This window comes from Bison bison, unplaced genomic scaffold, assembly GCF_000754665.1.
Source record: "Bison bison bison isolate TAMUID 2011002044 unplaced genomic scaffold, Bison_UMD1.0 scf7180017864260, whole genome shotgun sequence".
NCBI lineage: Eukaryota > Metazoa > Chordata > Mammalia > Artiodactyla > Bovidae > Bison > Bison bison.
In genome coordinates this window covers 11,280,047-11,285,561 of record NW_011494832.1, presented here as the reverse complement: position 1 = coordinate 11,285,561, position 5,515 = coordinate 11,280,047, and positions in this window count along the sequence as shown.

The following is a 5,515-nucleotide window of genomic DNA, read 5'->3' as shown; positions in this document are numbered from 1 at the left end:
ATGTCGTGTCTGACCCTTTGCAACCCCATGGATTGTAGCCCACCAGGTCCTCTGTCAATGGAATTCTCCAGGCAAGAACACTGGAATGGGTTGCCATTTCCTTCTCCAGGGGATCTTCCCCATCCAGGGATCTAACCCAGGTCTCCCACAGTGCAGGCAGATTTTTTACTGTCTGAGCCACCAGGGAAGCCCTGTTCTGGGTAAGGTGGCAAATAATCCAGGTAAGAATAATTTAGAATTGAAGTTGAGATGGTGATGAGACATACAAGGATGCACAGGAATTTTAACTCAGTAAGTACATCAAGACCGTAGATAAAGATCTGGATGGCAGTGGAGCTCAGGGAGCTTACTGGACCTTCTTAAGGTTCACAGCTGCAAAGTGGTGGAGCAGAGATGGGAATCTGGCCCATCTGCCTTCAAAGTCCATTCAGCTCCACCTCATTGTGCTAGGATGCAGTTGATCCCCTGTAATGCATGGTCAGAGAGGTAAAAGGAAACCCAGGAGGCAGCAGAGGTGAGAATTTCAAGGAAGGGACTGCTGATGCTCTCATGTTTCAGAGTCATCAGTTTGGATATGGACTGACAAAACATTCTTAGGATTTAGTTGGAGCCTTGAAAGACTGGCTTAAGATACCCATCAGTGGGCTAGGCATCAAAAGATATGTCTTCCTCGAGACATAAATTAGGAGATGGCTCGGGGACTTTAGGCTTCCCTGGTGGCTCAGCAGTAAAGAATCCACCTACCAGTGCCAGAGACATGAGTTCAATCCCTGGGTAGGAAAGATTCCCTGGAGAAGGAAATAGCAACCCACTCCAGTACTCTTGCCTGGGAAATCCTACGGACAGAGGAGCCTAGTGGGCTACAGTCCATGGGGTCTCAAAGAAACTTAGTTACTAAACAACAACAAGGACTTCTCCAGTGGTCCAGTGTTAAGACTTGGTGCTGTCAATGCAGGGAGCACAGGTTAGATCCCTGATCAGTGGCCAAAAGATAATTTTTAATTAAAGATAATTTTAAAGATAATTTTAAAAGAAATTAGGAGGTGATTCAGGAAAAAGAGTGATGCATATAGACCTGCCAGCCCCTTTGAAACCTTTGTACAAGTTAGAATGTCCCCTCCCCTTCATTGGGGGCAATGCTGCTACGGGATGCCGAGGTTCACGGCTCTGGAAGTAGACTGTGAGCTGGGTCTCCTTGCTGACTCATCCCATCTCCCAAGTGTTCTTGTACAGTGCACACCCTGCCCAGCTGTAAGTGGAGGCCCTGGAACGATGAAGATTGAGTAGTTAGGAAGGTTTCATGCAGGAAACTGGGACATGAACTAAGTTTAAACTGATTCTAAGAATTTAAAGCAGCTACAAGAAGAGGTAAGGGGCTTCTCTGCTGGAAAGTGTCAGAGCAGAGCCAGACCAAAGGAGAGGGAAGAGATGCAAATCACTGGGCCCCTGGCTCCAATATTTTAAAGTAGGTGAAATTAGATAAGATCACTCATTCAAATGGCTCTCTATATGCAAGGAACTAGGCTGAATAGTCTGTGAAGCAGGGAAATAATAATCACCCCTAACCGTTGTGCACTGGTTTGTAATTTCTGAAGCATCTCCATTCCCAGATGTGACATTTCATCCACTTTCCTGGGAAGGAGGCTGAGACTGTGGCTGTCTTGGCACATGAAGCTCCAAATCTCAGAATTAGGACCATAATCCAGATCTTTGGGGTAGTTTAAATTTCTTTCATTTTAGCCAGAGACTTTTCTTCTTCTTTAAATGTAATTGTTTAAATAGATGATATCCTTGTTGTTGTCATTTAGTCACTAACTCATGTCTGACTCTTTGCAACCCTATGGACTGTAGTCTTCCAGGCTCTTCTGTCCATGGATTCTCCAGGCAAGAATACTGGAATGGGTTGCCAATCCCTTCTCCAAGGGATCCTCCCAACCCAGGGATGGAACCTGCATCTCCTGCATCGGCAGGGGGGTTCTTTACCATTGAGCCACAGGGGAAACCCAGGTGATATTCTTCAGTTCAGTTCAGTTCAGTCGCTCAGTCGTGTCCGACTCTAATATTCTTACTTGGTTCCCAATTTAAAAGGTACAATGGGAACGTAAAGAAGAGTCCCTTTCCAACCGCAGTTCTCCATTTTAATGTGCCTTTTCTTCATGGGAGAGAGATTGAGCATCTTTTCACATGTTTTAGAGACTTTTTTTTCTTATGAAGTGTCTGTGTATTTCCTCTGTCCAGTTTCATACTTGTTAATTTTTGTGTGTGTGAGTTCTCTATGCATTAAGGGAATTAACGCTTTGATTTTTTTTATAAACTACCATTTTTATTTTATTTTATTTTTAGCTGCCCTGGGTCTTCACTGGGGCTTGCAGGCTTTCTCTAGTTGTGGAGCACGGGCTCGGTAGCTGTGGCCGAAGGGTTTAGTTGCCCTGCCACATGTGGGATCTTAGTTACCTAACCAGGGATGGAACCCGTATCCCATCGCAAGGCAGATTCTCGACCACTGGACCACCAGAGAAGTCGTAACCCTTTGATTTTGATGATAATTCTAAGTATGTTTTCGTTTTACATTTTCATTTTGTCACTTGTCTCTTGACATTCTTTCACAATTCCCGCCCCCCCACACACTCAGATCTTTTAAAATATGATTGAATTTATTTGTCTATTCTTCTATGACTTCTATATTTGAATTATTCTTAAGTTGGCATTAAGTGTGTCTCTACCGTCAAGTTGCTCAATAAGCTTGTAGGAAAATCAAGAAAAGTACCTGAATAACTGTAGAAGAAGTTTTCATCTATCTATCCAGAATCCATTCCCAGCTTTCCTGGGAAGGAGGCTGAGACTGTGGCTGTCTTGGCAATGAAGCTCCAAATCTCAGAATTAGGACCATAATCCGGATCTTTGGGGTAGTTAAAATTTTTTTCATTCTAGCCAGAGATTTTTTTTCTTCTTTACATGTAATTGTTTAAATAGATATCTTTGCTGTTGTCATTTAGTCACTAACTCATGTCTGACTCTTTGCAACCCTATGGACTGTAGTCTTCCAGGCTCTTCTGTCCATGGAATTCTCCAGGCAAGAATACTGGAATGGGTTGCCATTCCCTTCTCCAAGGGATCCTCCCAACCACTAACTTCCCAAGTCAGATAATTATCAATCTATCTGACAATTCATCTTTCCATTTATTAAGACTTTATTGATCTTTTTGTAAGGACAAGGAAAAGTGTAAAAAGATGACATTTTGTGGTGAAGAAGCCCATGGGCTAAAATGACAGACACCCAGATCTAAATCCCAATTCCCTGTTTACCAGTCTATGGACTCAGCAGGTTACTTAATCTCTCCTCATTTTCCTTTCTCATATTATCTCACGAGACGTGACAAATTAGGAATGTGGAGGGGTCAAGAATTAGAAATTGATGACCAGATGATGTAGTAAGAAGCTTGGGAGAGAGATGTAAGCCAAGTCTAATGCCTGGATTTGTGACTTTGGGTGGTAAAGGCTGTTCTGACAAGGACCAGAGAATGGTTACTAACGTGGTCCCCAAAAGGAAACGTCACTGGATGTGAGCAAGTCAAGGAGCTTAAGGGCCTCAGGCCTGATGGTCAACTACATCGTCCTTGAAATCACCCAGGACAACAGCAGGATTGCAAGGTAGGGTGGGGAAGAGCCCATGAGCTTCATTCACAAGACTCCGTGGCTCATCTGTAACAAATCGGGGGAATTGGCTGTGGAGGACAGCAAGGCAGAGGGAGAAAGTGGACAGCCAGAGCTCCACACACAGGTATTTTTATCTGGCTCTGGGGCATCATGCTCAGGAGGTGGTGGTAGGGAGTGTGTAAGATGCTCATTCCATCTGTCACCCTGAGATTTGAGGGAGCCATTGCCTTTGATAAAAAGGCCAAGTAACTCTGACTATGGTGAAAGTAACTTTTTTTAAACAATAATTTTTATCTATTATTTATTTATTTTTGGCTGTGCTGGGTCTTCATTGCTCTGCAGGCTTTACCCTAGTTGCTCTGAGTGGGGGCTACTTCTCGCTGCCGTGCTAGGGCTTATCGCTGTGGTGGCTGCTCTTGTGGAGCATAGGCTCTAGACACACAGGCTTCAGTAGTTGTAGCACATGGGCTTTCTAGTTGCAGCTCCCCAGGCTCTACAGCACTGGCTTCATAGATGGGGCACACGGGCTTAGTTGCTCCATGGCATGTGGGATCCTCCTGGATTGGGGATTGAACCCGTGTCTCCTGCATTGGCAGGCGGATCTTTACCACTGAGCCACCTAGGAAGCCCGGGAAAGTGACTTTTTAACAGGAACCCCACAGCAGACAGTGGCCAAGTGAGATTGAGGAAGGATAGTATGGAGTGAGATTTGAACAAGAATGTTTGACCTTTTAACAAAGCCTCAGGAATTCCCTAGAGGTCTAGTGGTTAGGACTCCACACTTTCACTGCCAAGGACCTGGGTTCAGTGCTTGGTTGGGGAGCCAAGATCCCACAAGTCTCACAGGGTGGCATTAAAAAAATTTAAAATAAAGCCTCAACTGGCAACTCTTATTAGTGTTATTCCCCATGGGCTCCCCCAGGGTGAGTGCTGAGGCCAGCCTGACTAGAAGTGGGTGGGCACCGGGCATTCCGGTATCACGAGCAGATGCCATGGTTCTGTGTCACCGACACCGACCACACCTGGATCCCGAGGTATCAGCTGGGCTCTGGGATCATTCTGTGTCCTGACTGACTTCGTGTCGTATTCACGTCGGAGGCACCAAGACTTTCCTCCTTCCTATGTGCAAACAAGCCACACCTTTCACCAACCAAAGTCCATCTCACCCCTCGGTTAGTCACGCAGCTGTAGGGAGGATGGGCCTCATCACCTTTCCCCCATTTTTACTAACACGTGAGCATATATAATTCGCACGATATAAAAAGAGCCAGTTGCCTGCTGGCCATCTCTCCAGATCTGGACCGTGAGACACGACCTGAAATCGCCACGGGAGAAACTGAGGTAGGATACCAGAGGAGCTTTTCTGGAGGAGGACTAGACAAGAGGCTTGGGGATGAGGGGATGAGAGTTGAATGCAGTGTTTTAAGGGACATAGGGACAGGAGAGTACTTTCTTCCTTGGGTCTTTGGAGGTGGTTTGAAAAGAAGGGAAAAGGTCTCTGGACTTTTCTCTGTCCTTTTCTTCTTCTCTGTCCCTTTGATTGTGGAATTTGTATAACCCTGAAAGAGATGCTGGTTGACAGAGATGCTGACAGAGGTGCTGATGCAAATGTCAAGTCATAATTGACAGCAGTAGCTAAACTCTTAGAGTGTGACCACGAGCCTTCAAGTATCGCAGTGTGGTTCTCGACCAGTTCCTGCAGCTTCTCTCAACTGAGGGCAAATCAGAGACTTTCAACTTTGAAGTTTATGAAGCTCTGGCTTCTGACAGGGACATTCTGGCCTCTTAACTTTGAGCTGTAAAAATATTCACAGAAAATTCTGAAGAGGAAACATGGTCTTTGAATCACCTACTTCCT